Source organism: Eulemur rufifrons, unplaced genomic scaffold (genome assembly GCF_041146395.1).
Source record: "Eulemur rufifrons isolate Redbay unplaced genomic scaffold, OSU_ERuf_1 scaffold_573, whole genome shotgun sequence".
In the NCBI taxonomy this organism is placed as follows: Eukaryota; Metazoa; Chordata; class Mammalia; order Primates; family Lemuridae; genus Eulemur; species Eulemur rufifrons.
In genome coordinates this window covers 1-19,184 of record NW_027183355.1, presented here as the reverse complement: position 1 = coordinate 19,184, position 19,184 = coordinate 1, and the positions used below count along the sequence as shown (strand labels likewise).

Sequence of the window (19,184 nt, the reverse complement as noted above, 5' to 3'; positions counted from 1 at the left end):
AATACGTGTCCGAAGGTGGGATTTTTTATTTTTCTTTCCCCCTCCACCACCACCCCCCGCCCGCCGCCGCCTAGCCCGCCTCCGCCGCCTAGCCCGCCGCCGCCTAGCCCGCCTCCGCCGCCTAGCCCGCCGCCGCCTAGCCCGCCTCCGCCGCCTAGCCCGCCGCCGCCTAGCCCGCCTCCGCCGCCGCCTAGCCCTCCGCCGCCGCCGCCTAGCCCGCCGACGCCTAGCCCGCCGCCGCCGCCGCCTAGCCCTCCTCCTCCTCCTCCTCCTCCTCCTCCTCCTCCTCCTCCTCCTCCTCCTCCTCCTCCTCCTCCTCCTCCTCCTCCTCCTCCTCCTCCTCCCTCCTCCTCCTCGACCTCCGCCGGTTTCGTGCTGGGATCCCATGGTCCTTGGGGTTGACCAGATGTCCCGTCGCACTTAGTCTCTGCGGGGCTGGCCCCATCGATGCTATGGGGGGGGATCACCGCCAGGGGGCGCTGCGGTTGCGGGCTTCTCGACTCCCTCTCCTTCCCCACCCCTCCGCTCGCCCGCTCCTCCTTTCTTTACTCCCTATCGCCCCGCCCCCTTTTTTCTCCACACACACGCAATTATCACGCTCACGAACTATCCCGGGACCTGGCGTGACTTTCATCGCAATCTCCCCCCCCCCCGGACACACACACATAGAGACACACCCTCCCGGCAGGGAGCACCCTGAGTGGTCGTGCAGATGTCGCTGCTGCATGCGGCCTCCGCATGGGTTCGCTGGTTGACCAGATGTCTGGTCCTTGGGTGGTTGACCAGATGTCTGGTCTGTGGTTGTCATCCTGACAGGGAGGCTTCGGGACGGATTTGGTCTCTCTGGCCTCGCTGCCCCTAGGGATCACCCTGCGATCGGTATTCTTCTCGCGCGGGGCGAGGGGGCGCTCCGGAGCATTCCTCTCCTCTCGGAGTTTCTGTCTGCAGTCTCTCGACTTGCTCTCACTCCCCTACCCTGCTGTGTGACTTTCTTTTTGGTCCTTTCATTTTATCTATTCTCTCTTTGCCTTTTCCTGCCCGCCTTTCCGCTCCCCCCCCCCCCCCGGATTCATGGTTTCACGTCACGCGGGTGACGTGCCGACACACCAGGAGGCCCTTCTCACACGTGCGCGTGAACACGCAATCAACACGTTTATGAACTAGAAAGGGATCTGGTGTGACTTTGCTATTATTTCCCCTCCCCTCCTCCCCGCGCTGAGAATGAGTTTCCCCGGGCTCGTGTGCCCGCCTGGGAATCGGCTGCAGACGCCATGGCCCCGGGTCGACCACATGTTGCCCTGGGGTCCACCAGATGTCTCTGGCGAATTGGGGCCCTAGGGTGCTTGTGACGGTGTGGTCACTAGGTGTCGCTCTGGGCTCAGTATTCTTCCTTCTCGCTGTGACTTTGGTCTCTTTTTTTCGAAATTTCTTTCTTTCTTCCTCTTTTGCCCTGTTTCCATTTTCCCTTCTTAATCTCTTTCTCTCTTTTTGTTGCTTTTTTTCCACGGCAGATGGGTGATGTGTGTGTGGAGGAAACGCGGCGTCAGGGAGAAGACACATCTCACACGTGCTCGGGAACACCCGATCGTCACGCTTCTGAGTACCGACCGATGGATCTGGTCCCGAATTTTTTAATAGTTTTCTCCTCTCTCTCTCTCTCTCTCTCTCTCTCTCTCTCTCTCTCTCTCCCCCCCCCTTCCTTCTCTTTCCTTTCTCTCCCTTCCTTTCTTTCTTTCTCTCGCTCTCTCGCTCTCGCTCTTCTTTTCTTTCTGACAGAGTCTCTCGTTCTGTTGCCCTGGCTAGAGTGCCATGGCGTCAGCCTAGCTCACAGCAATCTCAAACTCCTGGGCTCAAGCGATCAGACTGCCTCAGCCTCCCGAGTAGCTGGGATTACAGGCATGTGCCAGCATGCCCAGCTAATTGGATATACGTGTGTGTGTGTGTGTGTGTGTGTGTGTATATATATATATATATTTTTTTTTTTTTTTTTTTGAAACAGAGTCTCACTCTGTTGCCCAGACTAGAGTGCCGTGGCGTCAGCCTAGCTCACAGCAACCTCAAACTCCTGGGCTCAAGCGATCCTACTGCCCCAGCCTCCCGAGTACCTGGGACTACAGGCATGCGCCACCGTGCCCGGCTAATATTTTTCTGTATATATTTTTAGATACTGTTTCTGTATATATTTTTAGATATATAGTTTCTTTCTATTTTTAGTAGAGATGGGGGTCTCGCTCTTGCTCAGGCTGGTCTCGAACTCCCGACCTTGAGCGATCCACCCGCCTCTACCTCCCAGAGTGCTAGGATTACAGGCGTGAGCCACCCCGCCTGGCGTGTACGTTCTGTATTCACAGCCAGACGGAAGGCAGGGAGAATGTTACCCTTTCAAAGCCCGCCCTGCTCGCCTCTCAGCCCACCGATGGCACTCTGAATCCCGTGGCATTCCTTCACTCAGCTGAATTCTTCAGCACCCGACCCCCCCCCCACCCCACCCCCGTGCCACGGGAGTTCGTTCTCATGGCAGAGCCATCGAGGCTGTTGCCACACGTGTTGTAGGTGCCTAGGCAGACTGTGCCCTGGCCCCGAGGAGGTACGGAACCGCCTATCGCCTCGGGAGGGAGGGACAAGATGTGTCCGTGTCCAAGGCGACGTCCTGTCGATCACGAGGAGGCCTGCAAAGGCTCGTATCTGCCAGGCATTGAGCCACATCACATGAAACACCGGTGTGTTCCTTCACTTAGGTGGTGTCGCGTGTTGATACTCACAGAGGATGATAAACCCACTCGCATGCCGGCTGAGCCCCCTGTGTCTCCTCCTCTATCCACTGAGGGAAAAAACCGCAACGAAAGGTAGAAAACCACAGGGGGGGGAAGACTGCCCGTCGCTCTCCCTATGTGACCGTCCGGAGTGCTCGTTCAGATGGGAGGAGGTGTGTTTGTGTGTGTGTGTGTGTTTCATTGATTTTGGTGCCATCTTTTCTCTGCAGCTGCGTCAGAGGACAGCGATTTTTCCGATTTTCACTCCGCTGAGTGAATTGCCTTTTGAAGAGAATGTCCACAGGAAGCCTACGGTCCTCCCGCGGGGGTGGCCCTCCTCTAGAAATGAATCTCGTTTCTTGAACGGAGGGGACTTGTTGACGCCATCATGCTTTCGGGACGACTTCTCAGACGCTAGCTTTGGACCGCAACATAGGTGCCCCCGACATTGCCTCAAGGGTTCCGTGGTGCCTCCTGTCAAGAGACCCCACCGACCGTCCCCAGCCTGCCCGCTCAAGGGAGCCGGGCCCCTTCTGATCTGTCCGCCCGCCGGTGAAGCTCCCTCCCGAGGGTCGGAAAGCCCACCTGTTTCCCAGTTCGGTTGAATGATGGGGCACCCGGGCAGGGCACTGGCACCGAGTGACTCCATTCTGAGTCTGTCTGCTCTGGGGGGCGGGGGCGGGGGCGGGGGCGGGGGCGGGGGCGGGTGGGGGGGCAGTTCCGTCTCGACCCGGTGGCCTCCTACCGACTGACTCGATGGGACGGACCATTCTCACTCAGGATCGTGTACCTTCTTGGCCTAGGCACATCCCGGCACTGAAAGCCACTTTTCGGGGACACTCTCCCACGTACAGATAGATGGCCTGCACGAGTGCTCTTCCTTTCTCGAAACACTGGAAATCTGTCCTCAATTTTACCTGACCTACCTGACGGTGTGTGATAAAGGAGCATAGAACCCTCAGCCACCCTCCACCTTCCCGCTGTCCCGAGAGACAGTGCCGAGCGTGAAATTCTATCCCTGACTCTCTGTGTCCACCGGAACGTGGCCTGACTGCAGTGACGTCAGCTACGTCAAGTCGTTCTCTGGGTAGGGAAAGAACTTAACCAGATAGGCCCTATCGGTCGCTTCTCTGTTCTGATAGTTTTGTGGCAGCCATTTCTTTCCCCCTCTCTTTTCTTTTTCTGTCTCTCTCCCCCACCCCCACCCCCAAATTCTTTCTACGAAGACGTTTAGGATGTCAGATTCTGGCCACATGCCCCCCCCTAGGCATACGGGGGCCAGCATAGACAAAGGTCTTCGGTACCAAGTGTTCATTCCACGGTGACAGATATTGCCACTCTTGTATTGACCAGGGCGAGATGGTGAGTGGGTCAACTCTGAAACTCCCTGTACTCTACTTCTCTCTTGGGTAGGTCCCTGCCCCAACCCTCCGGCTTCTAGCACACACCCAGGGGCACTCTCTCCTCTCTGGATAAAGTTCCAGATGATCCGATCCGCTCCGAGGAGGAAGGGGAGCTGGCCGGGCCACCCACTGTGCGCCCCACCCCCGTCAGTCATAGGGTCCGTTCTTTTCAGGATGACACCGGCAGCGGTTGCTGGGTGTCACCTAGCGGCCACTTTGATCAGACCTCGGGATCCGGAAAGTCAGGTGACGTTGGGAGTTTAAGAGCTGACTCCCGGGAGGTGTGGAGGGCGGGGAGGAGAGCACGGTCCGGACGGTCCCACCCTCTTCTTCCCGGGCCCGCAGCTCTGGGCCCGCCCGGGGCAGCCCTAGCCTCTAGCGGGTCTCCGCCCACCCGCCCTGTTGTCTGCGGGAGGCGCCCCTCCTCCCGCTCTCTGCCTCCTCCCGGGACCGTAGGCCTCTGCCCGTCGTCTTTTTTATTTTTATTTTTTCCCTTTTGTTTGTTTCTCTTTTATCTTGTGTTTTAGGCTTATCGAATATCATATCGTATAAAAACTTAAATCACAGAATGAATTATATTAAGTAACAAGATGTGGCTTTTTATCCTACGCCGAGAACGATGAATTTTTCTCTTCGTGTCCATTTTCCTGTCCTGGAAGAAATACAAAGTTGCTCGTGATACTTCCCCATCATCTTCCAGTTTCCCCGACTGTCAACACGATGTATTCGATCGTATATCTTTGTGTGTGCACGTGGGCGCCTGTACCTATTTCTTTTCGGCATCAGTCTCAGGTCTTTTGGCACCTAGGGGGGAAAAAGGAGAAACCAATAAAGGACAGAAAGACGTTCTGTCGTTTTACGCTCCCCACCACCACCACCACCACCACCACCACTTTTGGGAGCTTGTAGTCTGGCCTATGTCCCCAAGGCAGGTTAAATCTTTTCTTAAAACTCCCAAGTGGTCCCCTGCCCCGCCCCCCCCCCCCCAGGTGGGCGGCCGGCAGAGTTCACAGGCTTTGTTTTTGGCAGAGCCTGGACGATTGAAATAATTAACCACAATCAACGCTAAAGCTGAGAACCCCTCCCCCCCTCATTAAAAGCTCTGTATTTCTGCCTAGCCCTATGTTCGGGGAAATTCGGAGGCTTGAGATGGGAAGGTCTACCCTATTTTCTCCTTTACCGGCAAAATAGACTCTCTCTTTCCTTCCTCCTCAAACAGCTTGTCCTCGTTATTCGGCCTCGTGGGCAAGTGGCCGAGCTTTCGGTAACACCAAGTCTTCTAAGTTGTGTTGTGTTATCGGTCTTGTTTTCTTTCTTTTCTTTTCTTTTCTTTTCTTTTTTTTTTTTTTGAGACAGGATTTCTTTCACTCTGTCCTCTCCCAGGCCGCCTTGGCCTGATTGTAGCTCACAGCAAGCTCCAAATCCAGGGCTTAAGTGATCCTCTCTGCCTCAGCCTTCTGAGTAGCTGGGACTATAGGCAAATGCTGCCACACCCGCCATAATTTTTCTTTTTTTTTTTTTTGTTGGTAGAGATGAGGTCTCATCGTGTTACCCAGGCTGGTCTCCAGCTGCTGGGCTCAAGTCACGCTCCCGTCTCTGCCTCCCAAGTTGCGGGGATCACGGGCATGAGCCACCATGGCCAGCCAGGTTATTTAAAGGTGATCGCTTTGCTATCCTGATACAAAACCCCAAATGTGCGAGTTTAAGGCACCAGACGGAGGGAGTCCCCACACTACATCGTCACGAACATTGAGGGTGGCTCACGAAACAGCTGGGATGTGGCCACACAGTAGTGATCGAGGAGATATATTCTAGTGGGATAGCAGAAATATAGAATGTCCTGAAGACACTAAATGTCGGAATGCCACAGCAGTCAATGGCTGACAAACTTCCATTCCATCGTGTCATGGTAGGCGGCTTACTTTTCTCCTGCTCCCTCGGTATGATTAAGGCCTGACGTAGAAAATGTCTACGTCTCATCCAAATCCATCGAGACGATGGAAGGGGGAACTGGGAGAGGAATAAAGAAAAACAAGAGGGGGAGAAGGAGGAAACTGCCTCCCCTGCCCCCATGCTACCCAATTAATAAATGAAGAATGGGCCGGGCGCGGTGGCTCACGCCTGTAATCCTAGCACTCTGGGAGGCCGAGGCGGGTGGATTGCTCAAGGTCAGGAGTTCGAGACCAGCCTGAGCGAGACCCCGTCTCTACTAAAAATAGAAAGACATTATATGGACACCTAAAAATCTATATAGAAAAATTAGCCGGGCATAGTGGCGCATGCCTGTAGTCCCAGCTACTCGGGAGGCTGAGGCAGTAGGATCGCTTAAGCCCAGGAGTTTGAGGTTGCTGTGAGCTACGCCACGGCACTCACTCTAGCCTGGGCAACAAAGTGAGACTCTGTCTCAACAAAAAAAAAAAAAAAAATAAATGAAGAATGGCCTCTTCCCTCCTCTTCCCAACCCCTAACTATGCCTGGAGGTGTATCGTAGGCCTACAGTCCTAAGAAATGTACAACTACTGATAGTAATGGGAAGAAATGCAGTCTAATAGGTTTCTGTGCAGTGGGACACCTGGCCAGGGCACTTACGGTGAATGGAGCTTGCAGGGCGGGCGGGAGGTTGCTCTGGGTGAGTCTGTGAGTTGGCGGTGAGTGGTGAGTGAATGTGAAGGCCTAGGACATTACTTACTGTAGGTTTTCATAAACCCTGGACACTTAGGCCACACGACATTTACCTTTAGAAATTTCTTTCTTCAATAATACATTAACCTTAGCTTACTGTAAGTGTTTTCACTTCATAAACTTTTCCATGGTGGTTTGGCTTTTTTTTTTTTGTTTGTTTGTTTGTTTTTCTTTCTTTTAAACTTTTGGACTCTTTTGCAACACCACGACTTAAAACACAAATGCGTTGCACTGTTGTACACAGATATTTTCTTTCTCTGTGTCCTTATGTGTTCCGTAAGCTTTTTCCTACTTTTAAAGTTTTTATCGTTCTATGCACTTTTCAAAATAATAAAAACTAAAACGGGGGGGGGGGGTGGGAGAGGGAAGGAGAGAAATACACACACATGAATATGTTTCCCAAGTGAACTGAGGAAGGGGGCCGAGTCAAGGTTCTCAGGGAGCCACCAGTGATGAAACGGTCAGGCTCAGAATCAGCATTGCAGAGTGGCTGCAGAGCCGGGGGGCCTGGACTGGCTACCTGGACGACACTCCGTGTTTGGTAACTTGGCGAGTCATACATCCTCTTGAGCCTCAGCCTCTTCATCTGCAAATGCAGAAATCATGGTGCCTACCCCACAGGGATATTGTGCAGAGTGAAAAAGCAAATGCAGGCAAAGCCCACAGAAGCACGCGTGGTAAACAGTAAGCCTTTAATCGTGGTCACAGTCGTTGTTATAGGATCATCTTCCTATGTCCTTGTCTTTTAAAGATTAGCAGAACCTCCCAGAAGATGAGAATGGGCTCCCCCTGAGCAAGTCTCGGCTGTAAAGTCACAGGCATGTTGAGCATGTGGCACAGAAGGCAGAATAAAAACCTGATCCCGGAACATTATGTTCCTGCAGGACATGAAATCATTGAAGGTATGGGAAATCCTACCTCATATCCGTTTTACTAGAACACCTATGATTGCGTACGCACATGGACGCACGCGCACGCGCACCCCAAACTTTTTGAGCTTCACAAAACAGCGTAACCAAGGAACACACTATGATGCTTCTTAGCGATCTATTTAGGCCCAGGTTACTCGTCACTCTGAGCCTGCCTCCTTATCTGTCCAATGAGAATAGTGTTTGTCACAATTATCGTCATCGTCATCCTACCTAACGCTTCTGGTAAAATTGAAGTGTGAGAACACCCGCTAGACAGAAAATCCATGTTATCTCTCAATTTTTCTTCCTCCTGATTTCTATCTGAATCTGTGAGCTCGCTTTGGTTCACTTCGGTTTTTCAAGAGGCTCCGGTTACCTTCTCTCCCACCTATATCGGATTGGGTCTGACGGAAGAAAGAAGGAAAAAAAAAAAAAAAACATAGTAAAGAAAGCAGAACAACATTTGTTTCTGAAGCAACCGATCAAACATTGCTGATGAGCCGGTCTTTTCTATTTCAGTAAACCAAGGAGGCCTATTGTCACGAGGATGTGAGGGGCCCGGGTAAGATTGGATGATTACCCCTAAAGGAGACAAAGCAGACAGACTATGGCACATGTGATCTTAGCCAAGAGAATAAACAGTGACCTCTCTGCCGAGTTGGGCCTTAGCATACCAAAGGGAAATAAAGGTGTAATAGGATGCTCAATTTTTACTCTGGAAACAGAGGTTGGTTGGGCACTGAACTGAGAACACTGAATTTTTTACCCTCCTTGATATTCACATAGGCTTAGAGGAGGCAAAAAAAAAAAAAAAAAAAAAGAATACTGAGCCTATAAGTCATCCCTAAAACTCGGATTTTATGTTCCCTTGCCTTTTCATAACTGAGCAACACACAACATTAAAGAATGGACACAGGCCGGATGCGTTGGCTCAGGCCTGTAAACTTAGCACTCTGGGAGGCCGAGGCGGGAGGATCGCTCAAAGTCAGGAGTTCGAGACCAGCCCGAGCGAGAGTGAGACCCCCCGCCCCCGTCTCTACTAAAAATATAGAAAGAAATTGTCCAGACAACTAAAAATATATAGAAAAAAATTAGCCGGGCATGGTGGCACATGCCTGTGGTCCCAGCTCCTGGGGAGCCTGAGGCAGGAGGATCGACTGAGCCCAGGAGTTTGAGGTTGCTGTGAGCTAGGCTGACGCCACGGCACTCACTCTAGCCCGGGCAACAGAGTGAGACTCAGTCTCGGGGGGGGGGGGGGGACCCAAAAACAAACAAACAAACAAAAAAACTGGAAGGGACACAGACTTCCACAGGTTTGTGTGTGGCCCCTTTTACTTATTAACGCTACAGGACCTTAATTATTTGTGCTCTGAATCTGATATTCAAATTATCCTTGTGGCCAACGCGTTTGAACAGTAGATGGTAGGGGAAGAAGAGTTCACCTCCTGAATAGATGACAAGTAACGGGAGTACTGGTGAAATTACAAGTGGCTTACGTTTACACACTGAAAATCCCAGTTAGCCGCTACCATGAGTTCAAAGAAGAGATCTAAATTTCTGACCCTATGACCCTAAAAGATATTTCCTCCCATGGTGTCACAGATAAAAATAAAACTGCATCCTAGCACTTTGGGAAGCCTAGGGGGAAAGGATCGCTTGAGGCCAAGAGTTTGAAGTTGCAGTGATCTATGATGATGCTACTGCACTTTAGTCTGGGAAACAGAGTGAGGGCCCGTCAAAAGAAAAAAAAGAAAAAGACAAAAAGAAAGAGAGAGAGAGAGAGAGAGAGAGAGAGAGACAGAGACAGGAAGACACAAGGAAAGAAAGAAAGAGAGAAAGAAGAGAGGAGAAGAGAAGAGAAGCGTCAATCTATCCATTGCATTTTCTACCCTTTAGGTGACTGGGCTTCAGCAGGGTGATGTGATCTGACAAAGTTCATGTTGCTAAGAAATAAAGCACTGGAGTTCAAACTCTGAGTTTTCAAAATCCAGCATATCCCCCTACCCACCATACCGTGCCACCTCTGAGAGTGGATATCTCACAGAGGAGAGCTGTGGAGGCCATTCTTGGACAGACAGAGTCAAGTAGTGGAGACCATGGAGTCTCTGCTCTGCAGCCAGTCTAGAGACATATGGAGCCATTAACACTGCTTGTGAGGAAAATACCATGTCATAGGGAAACAGAAATATTTTCCGCCTTAGGCAGATACAATTTAGGAAAAGACCCGAAACCCCTCTTCTTCTAACAGTGCTTTCTGGTCAGATGCTGACCCCTTCGATTCACAGATTCAGATACATCATTCAATGCAAGCATTGTCAACAAGTCACTCTTTGCAGCTTTCTGAAATTTCTCGCATATAGCATACTTGTAAAGATGATCACTTATGTGAAGACACCACCCCTCCAGAAAAACAAAAACAAAACCAAAACAGAAGCCCACTTTTCTCTGCTGTGAAAATCAAGATCAGCTTTTATGAGATCCACTAAATTCACACAAGAAGTAAAATATAATCATACTGATATATGCAATTTTTCTCTTAGAACAGAATGCATGGTGCTCCTTATCGTCTCAGATACTGTCAACAGAAAGCACGCGGTGGATGAACAATCTCCGTGAGCTTTTCTACAGAGATGGGGTGGGGGTGTGTGTGTGTGTGTGTGATAAATAATGAGGGTTGAGGAGCAGATAAATGACTGGGGGAAAACAACAACAGCAACAACAACAAAAACCACTTCCTGGTTCCTCGATGCAAGCATTCATTTAAAGGGGATACTCGTATGTATACCTAGGTGGAAAGTGGAAGCAGCTTTAAAAAAAAAAAAAGAAAAATTGCTGCGAGCCCTGGTTATGATACGGCAATAAGCGCTAGCTCTTGGAAGGTGTAAAACATATTCACGGTGGCTTACGCCAATCTGGGATGTACAAAGACGAGCTTGAGCACCACCACCAACCAAAAATATGAATGAATACCTGGCTAGCGATCAGGATCAGACATAATAGAAAAGAAAAAGCTCCCAAGGCTAAAATAATGTGAACACGATTGACTCGTCCATGGAAAAGAACCCCAAATCACTGCAAAATAATTTAAAGAGTTTTATTCTGAGCCCAACGGCCGTGATCATGGCCCAGAGAGCTACGCCCAAGAAGCCTTGAGCAAGCGGACCCATTGTGGTGGGGTGGGTTACAGTTTGGCTTCATACATTTTAGGGAGACAGGAATTACATGTAAAATCACAAATCAAAACATGGAAGGGGTACATTGGTCTGGGCTGAAAAGGCAGGACATCTGGCAGTTGGGGGGGGGCGGGGGAGGGAGGGTGCGGTGTTTACAGGTTTACAGCTGGGTTTAAAGATTCTTTGATTTGCAATTGATGACATAAATGAACCTCTGCCTAAAGGCTTTGCATCATGTTTTCAGTTAAGGTAAGGAGGTCTGCTAATCACAGACAAGCCACTGGACAGTTTACCCAAAACTCAAGTGCCCTGTAGTTCAGTAAACGGTTGGCCTGCTAGATATGCGTTAAGCTTTGTCTTGCCTGGCCTTAGGCCCGTCGGACATTCAGTATCTCATTGTTATAAAATCTGACTCCATCAGGGAGGGGTGTCTGACTTCCCCTGTCCTTGCGGGGCAGCAGCTCAGGTTTAAGGGTTTTTCTAGGGTTCCCTGGGCCAACCACGGGACGGGTCAGCTGGCGGTGGCGGGCGGGGGGCGGCTTAAGATTTTATTTTAGTTCATAGACTCCAGAAATGGTGTTTCCCTGGCAAAGACACACGAGTTCATGAAAAGCTTTCATTCAGTTGGTCTGGCTCCTCCCTGAGGTCGTCTCCCTGCCCCCCACTCCTCCCATCCCCTGGGGCCGGAGCGGGGGGGGGGGGGGGGGAGGGGTGAAGGCCCAAGAGGAGAGGCGCGTGGGGGAGGTGCCGCTCCCAGAACCAGAGACTCGTCTGGGCCCCACGTAACCCAGCCACCGCGACCGCTTCGCCCGAGGAGGTGCCCAGCAAGTCGTGCTTCTGCCCCTCGGGATTGCCTGCGGGCTGGGGGCGGGGTACGAGCTCCCGGCCCAAGAGGCAAACCCCTAGCCCGGCCGCACAGATGGCCGGGCCCCCGGCGGAGCCCTTCCGCCGTTTTCCACCCCTCCTCCACTCACTGCGCTGACTGCGCATGCGCGCTCGCACGTAGCCGCCTCGGGCTTCTCTCGGGCGGAGCCGCTTTCAGCCGCGACCCCGCCCCGCGAGCTGACTGCGCATGCGCGCTTGCACGTAGCCGCCTCGGGCTTCTCTCGGGCGGAGCCGCTTTCAGCCCCGACCCCGCCCCGCGAGCTGCCGCTTCCAGGCGGCACAGCGCATGGGGGAGGGGACGGAGCTCTAAAGAAATCAGTCCCCTCCGTCTCCTGCCTCAGGAAAAGCCCCAAACCCTTGGAGAACTGCCACCCACCGCCACTGCCGTGTGTGTGTGTGGGGGGGGGGGGCGGGGGGGCTGGGTCTTTACTTTGTGTCCTCCTTGTGGCCCAGTCCAAGGCGGCTGGGCTGCCAAACAGATCGTCTCGAGAGGGAGGCAGGAAGGGCCCAGGTCTGGACAGGGGTGGATTGGACCCCTCCACCCTGGGGTGTGGACTTGTGACCGAAAGCTCAGCTGCTTGTCCACGAGGCCGAATAACGAGGACAAGCGGTATGAGGAGTAAGAAAACAGAGAGTCTACTTTGCTGACAAAGGAGGAAATAAATAGGGTAGAGCTTCTCAGTCTCAAACCCCCAAATTTCGTGAACATAGGCCTAGGCAGAAATACAGAGGTTTTAAAGGAGGGAGGGTTGGTTCTCAGCTTCAGGCAATTACTGCAGTTAGCTGTTCTAAAGGTCCCGTCTCTGCTGAGAAGAAATCCCTTGAACTCTGTGGGCCGCCCACCCTGGGGGCCACCTGGAGTTATAACCAAAGAGTTAACGTGCCTCAGGGATGCAGGCCGGGCTGCAAGTTCCCAAAAGCCTGGGGGAAGTTTTAAAAAGACAGAAAATCTTTCTGCCCTCTTCCCCTCCCACCCCCCCACAAAGCCATTTTCTCTGGTGCAGACTCGGCACCCTCCCTGCCCCCCCCCTCCCCGTGCAGGCCTGTTTGTCCTCAATCATCTGTGAGGTTCACGAGGAGGAGATGCTCTCTCGCTCTCCCCACCCTCTTTCTTCCCTTAGGAAATCCTCAGCGCTGTTCCACACACTCAAGGTGGCGGGCCTGCTCCGGCCACCAGCCACCTCTTGTGCCAACTTCCGGCCCCCCCCCCCCGCCCCCAACGGAGTAGGTGTACAGACAGGAGCACACTTTACCGGAGGGCGCCTGGGGATGAAGAGTTGTGGTGGCCAAATGGGGGATGCGGGGCGGGGAGGAGAGTGGCTGGCATTTGGCAAAGAGTGACACGGAGTGGCCATCCAGGCTTGTCTGAAAAGTGGGACTACGAGCCTGAGAGCGCCGACGGAGTCGATGGACATGGTCACTGCTGTGGGATGTCTCTTTTACCACGATGTAACACCAAAGCAAACCCCTGACCCGCTGGGTCGGAGAAGGCCTTGTGGGCAATTTAGAAAAGCCATGGCGTGGCCATTTGGAATACTTCCTGCCTCTCCGGGAATCAAAAATTAGAAAGGACCATGGGTTCTGTATTAACGTACCAAAGGCAGGCAGAATTTTAGCCTTTTAAAGCCTGCCCTGGCCCTATCTCAGCAAGGCAGTGGCACCCCAAGTTCCGTGACATTTCTGCACTCGGCGGCTGACTTCTTCAGCCATCTGTTGCGATGCCCCTGCCAGGTGGCCACTCACTCGCCCCTTCAGTTCAACCCTTGTACCAGAAAGTGTTGCCTTCTTCCTAACCCCTATGGGGGGACCGGGGGGTGACGTGTGTGGGGGGGGGGTAGTGGAAATGGGCAGACCCCACAGGTGCAGCCTCTTCCAGGTCATAATGGGCCTGAGGCAGCGTGGGATTCCCCCGGAAGGGAGGCAGGGTGGCACTACGGCACCGAAGCCTGACGCCGGCGGCCACGTGGATGGTGGGGGACACGTTAGACCGCTGAGATGCAGCCACTGAGAGCCACCCCGCAGCAAGAGGTCTCTCTGGCAGAGCAGGCACTGAGTCCGCAAGTCAAGACAGCTGGGAGGCCTGGGAGACAGAGGCCCTGGATCTCAGGTCCCGGGGTGGGGGCGGGGGGCAGTGCCAGTGCCTGGAGAGAGAGAGAGCCCAGGCTCCAGAGGCCATGATGGGGCCTGGTGGGCAGGGCCGAGGAGGTCAAGGCCGGGTGTGGTGGGGTCCGGGATGAGGGGCTTGGGGTGACGGGCAGGGAGAACGACCCGTTCACTCAGACGTGCCCTCAGAGGAAGGCAGAGGTGCGTTTTGCCTTCCTCCGGCTAGTGGAACGCTCGGCATTTCTTTCCTTCAGAGCTGGGTTGAACCGGTGTGGCATCTGTTATAGTACGGAGTGCGAGACAGGACAACCTAGAGACCGAATTGAGCCAAGTCATGAGTCCACATTAGCTGGCCAGCGACCACCCCCTGCCCTGTTAGGGTACAGGTACAGAGAATGGCCCCGAGCCGAAAAAAGCAGGAAGGTTTCAGACTATCCTAAGCTAGAGCTCCGTGACTTTAGGCACGGCGGTTGAAACAACACTATACCACCTACTCCGCAGCTGTGTGGTCCGGGACCAGCCTCGGGCCCCGTTTCGTTTCGGTTACAGTCTTTAAGCGAGCAGGTTTACAGAAACAGATAGCTCCAATTAAGGAACATTCTTTCAGGCGTTAAGCAAGCACAATCAATTTTACGACAGGCAGCTGGAAAGTTTAAACACTTAGTTACAAGTTAATTGCTTTGTTTTATCTCCGCAAGGTACGTATTTCCAATTACAGACATAGGTCAAGCGGACATCGGTCACCTAGCGAGCAAGCATAAGTTTTCAAGTGGGCCTTTACAGCGTCCAGACAGGCCTCGGTCCAGTTATTGTGCATTCTTTTTGACCACTTGGAAAGCTACTAGCACCGTTCCGGGCCTCACCTCACTCACGCGGAACTACAGAGTGATGACCTGGGGTGGGTGGGTGGGTGTGTGTGTGTGTGTGTGCTCCCTCCTGTGGTGGGAAGGGTGATCTGCTCGCCCACCCGGCGTGGTGTCCCCCACCCCTGCCCCATCTTGGCGTTTACAGAAAACAAACACGAACACAAGAGAGGGAGCCGGAGGAGGAGGAGGAACATATGCTGCTATCCAGGTTATCCTGGGAGGCTTCCTAGCCATTTCTGAGGAAACAGTGTCTCCTGGCTGTCTCCCGTAGTTTTATTTATTGACTTATTTATCTATTTTTCCTTTTGGCTTGAACCCATTCTTTTCGTTTCGGCATCTCATCTGACATCCTCTTCTGAGAGGAACCTGGAAACGTTTCCCCGTGTTGCATCTTTTCAGGCTCTGTACGACTGACGAGCATCGTCCCTCTTCAGTCACTGGGCTCTTTGCTAGCCAGGCCTTAATTCTCCACGTTGTAAACCCCAGATCGGATCTCCGCCCGGAGTCCTGTAGAGACCCACCGAATCGATGTTTGGACTGGGATGTCTCGTAGACCTTACCTATTAAAAACCGATCCAGGCCAGGCTTGGTGACTCACGCCTGTAATCCTAGGCCAAGGCGGGGAGGAGGACCGACCGCTTGAGGTCAGGAGTTCGAGACCTGCCTCGGCAAAAGCAAGACCCCCGTCTCTACCAAAAATAGAAAAAAATTAGCCGGGCATGGTGGCACACGCCTGTAGCCCCAGCGATTTGGGAGGCTGAGGAAGGAGGATCGCTGGAGCCCAGGAGTTTGAGGCTTCCAGTGAGTGAACTATGCCCTGCTCCCCCGCCACCCCTCCCCATCATCTCTAACGAAATGACAGTAAAATAAAATAAAATAAAATAAAGCTCAGAAAAAAAAAAAAAAAGTACTATGTAGTGAGACCGATCCTAAGAACACGGGGGCGGGGAAGGAAGTCACTACCACGGTATAAAATTGTATAAACGTTACCCGATTCTGTGTGCGTGCGTTTTCTGAGAAATGACCCCCTTTTGCTATGGGGCCGGGACTGGAGTCCCAGTTTGGGACCATAGGATTCCCCGCACTCGACTCCAGACTGATTCGACCTAGGGTTAGCTCTGTGTAAACACTCTTTAGACGTGGGTGTTTTATGGATTTCTGTCCTTCGGGAGAAACGACTGGCCCGGGTACAGGAGTGAGTGAATGTACCGACCGTCTTCTCCCATCTCTCTCTCTCTCTCTCTCTCTCTCTCTCCCTCCCACACACAGGCACACGCGCGCGCGCGCGCGCGCGCGCACACACACACACACACACACACACACACGCCGTTTCCGGGAGCGCCCACTTCATGCGCTTCGGTCCACCGTGACAGATAGTCCAACTGTGAGATCATCGTGAGTGGCTGCGCCTAGGCCCCGCTCTGAACCTCTCCGTACTGTTCGTGTGTCTTCAGCAGGTCCTGCCTCCACCCGTGGCATCTAGCACGGGCCGATGGGTCCCTGTCCTCTCTCCCTGCCGTGGACGCCCCCCTCCGGCCCCCCGCCCCCGGGGGCTCTCTGGTCGACTAGTGGTGGGGAGTGTGCCCGAGGGCTGAGAGACGTGGTCCGAGAGGGGCCGGGAGGAGGCCTGCGACCCAGTGTGTACCCACTCCCGCCCCCACGCTCCCTCCCCCACGAGGGAGCCCGTCCTTTCCAGGCTGACACTTGGATCGGTGGATGACGGGGGTCACCTGGCGGCGGGCGAGCGTTATGGGAAAATCCGGTAGGCGTGTTGCGACGTCCTGCCACAGAGATGGCTCTGGCGACAGCCTCGGGCCGCCCCACCCTGGCCCCCGGCCAGGCCCCGTGAATGTGTTCTCTCTGTCCCTGACTTCTTTCTTTGTTTCACCAGCCGGCGTGCTCTGAGAATGTGAAGTGTATCATAGTTCCACCCTGGGTTTCATGATCCTAAGATAGGAAGGGGTTTTATGATTCCACGACAGAAAGGTTTTCTCATCCTATCATCTCTCCCCCCCCCCTTTCTTTCTTTCTCTTCCTCCTTCTGCCTTTTCTTTACTTCTTTGTTCTTTCCTTCTTTCAGTCTTCCTGTCTTCCTTCCTGCCTGCCTGCCTTCCTTCCTTCCGTATTTCTTTCCTCTCTTCCTTTCTCCTGTTATCCTGTGTTTCTATCTCTGTTTTTTCCATCTTTCTTCCCCCTTTCTACTTTCCTACCTTCTTTCTTTCTCATTCTCTCCTTTCTCTCTCCTTCCTTCTTCCTTTCTGTCTCTTTCTATACTGTCTCTCTCCTTCCTTCTCTCTATCTTTTTCTCTTTCCATCTTTCCGTGCTCTTTCTTTTTCTCTCTTAACTTCCTTTCTTTTTCTTTTCTTTCTTTCCCTCCTTCTGTCTCTGTCTGTCTTTCTTTCTTTCTTCTTTCTTTCTGCTTCCATCCTTCCTTCCTTTTTCTCATTCTCTTTCTTTCTGCCTGTCTTTTCTTTCCTTATTTCTTCTTTCCTTCTGTCTTTCTGTGTTTCCTATCTCCTTCCTCCCTTCCTTTTTCTTTCTTCCCCGTGCCCTCTTCCTGTCTTTTCTTATTTACTGTTTTCTTCTTTCTGACTTTCTCTCTCTGTTTCTCCGTCTCTTTTCTTTCTGTTCTTTTCCTTTCTCTCCCTTTCTCTCTTTCTGTTTCTGCCTGTCTGTCTCTCGGCTATGTTGTGGTCTGTGCAGAGACGGGTTTGGTGGACGATGTCGGTGGTCGGGCCGACCCATCCTTTCTTTGATCCCAGTGCTAGCCAGGCCGGGGCCTGCTTAGCTTCCAAGATCAGACGAGATTGGGCGCGTTCAGGGTGGCGTGGCCCTAGACTGACCCGTCATTTTTCGATGGCTTCCGTGGGGAGTAGGGGGACTGTGTTTGATGCCCCCGGGGGACCTTCTGGACTCTGAAATGATGGGCTCCAGAGGGTTGCCCCGTGTTTTGCAGCAGACCTCTGGTGGCTGGCGCCGGTTGTGGTCGGGCTCCACCTGGCGGCCGCTTTTCTACAAGTCTCTTGTCCTCTGAATCTTCGGTGCAGCAGGCAAAGCAGGGGACAGTCCCCGATGCGAGCGAGGCTGAGTTCCGGGAAGCAAGCAGCCTTCGCGGGGCCATCTGGTTCGTGCCGGGACGCCGGCTGGGACATCTGGGAGGCAGAGCTTGGGCCTGCAGGGCTGTGTGGCGGGAGGACGTTGTCGCCGCGCTTCCAGGCTCAGCCAGCCAGGCGGCTTGCGGGGCTGCCCGGGCAGGTCGACCAGCACGCTGTGGCCGCTTTGGAGACCCGACCCACCCCGCGGGGACAGGAAGGAGACGGCACACGCGGACGGGAGAGGAGGGTGTCCGGCGACCGGCCGCCGTCCCGTGCATGCGTGTCCCTCTCCCTCGGCCTCGCCTTTCCTACCCATTTTCCCTGGTTCCCGCTCGGGAGGCAGGGACAGCCCTGTGAGTGGCACCCAGTCGTCCGTGGCTTCCTCCGAGTCCTACTCTGGGGGCGCGGACCGGGCCCTGGGTGGCGCGGGTGGCCGGCGAGGGCGACCCCTGTCGGCCCGCGGGCGCTCGTGGGCCGCGGCGGTCCCGTCCCGATGTTTTCTCCTCCACAAGTCCCCGTGCTGGGGCCGGGGACCGGGCCCTGGGTGGCCCTGGGTGGCGCGGGTGGCCGGCGAGGGCGACCCCTGTGGGCCCGCGGGCGCTCGTGGGCCGCGGCGGTCCCGTCCCGATGTTTTCTCCTCCACAAGTCCCCGTGCTGGGGCCGGGGACCGGGCCCTGGGTGGCCCTGGGTGGCCGGCGAGGGCGACCCCTGTCGGCCCGCGGGCGCTCGTGGGCCGCGGCGGTCCCGTCCCGATGTTTTCTCCTCCACAAGTCCCCGTGCTGGGGCCGGGGACCGGGCCCTGGGTGGCGCGGGTGGCCGGCGAGGGCGACCCCTGTGGGCCCGCGGGCGCTCGTGGGCCGCGGCGGTCCCGTCCCGATGTTTTCTCCTCCACAAGTCCCCGTGCTGGGGCCGGGGACCGGGCCCTGGGTGGCCCTGGGTGGCCGGCGAGGGCGACCCCTGTCGGCCCGCGGCCGCTCGTGGGCCGTGGCGGTCCCGTCCCGATGTTTTCTCCTCCACAAGTCCCCGTGCTGGGCCCTGGGTGGCGCGCGTGGACGGTGAGGGCCTCCCTGGCCCTCTACGCCACGGGGGCCGACCAGATGTCCCTGAGTGCCCCTTGTCTGCTGGCGCTGGGGACCTGCTGGGGACAGGTGGCCGTGTCGAGTGTCGTGGGGGCAGGCGTGTTCAAGTGGCTCGGTCCCCGTCTTCCTGCGCGGTGTTTTTGATCACCTCATATCGTCATCTTCCGCCTGCAGGTTAGTACTGACACGCTGTCCTTCGGCGACTGTCGCTGGAGGGGTTGGGCCTCCGCACG

General features: G+C 54.3%; 1 pseudogene; it reads right to left on the bottom strand.

The window, feature by feature from the left end:
* Window positions 1–1,080: 1,080 nt before the first annotated feature.
* On the bottom strand, window positions 1,081–1,172 carry LOC138380600 (small nucleolar RNA U13; annotated as a pseudogene).
* Window positions 1,173–19,184: the final 18,012 nt, after the last annotated feature.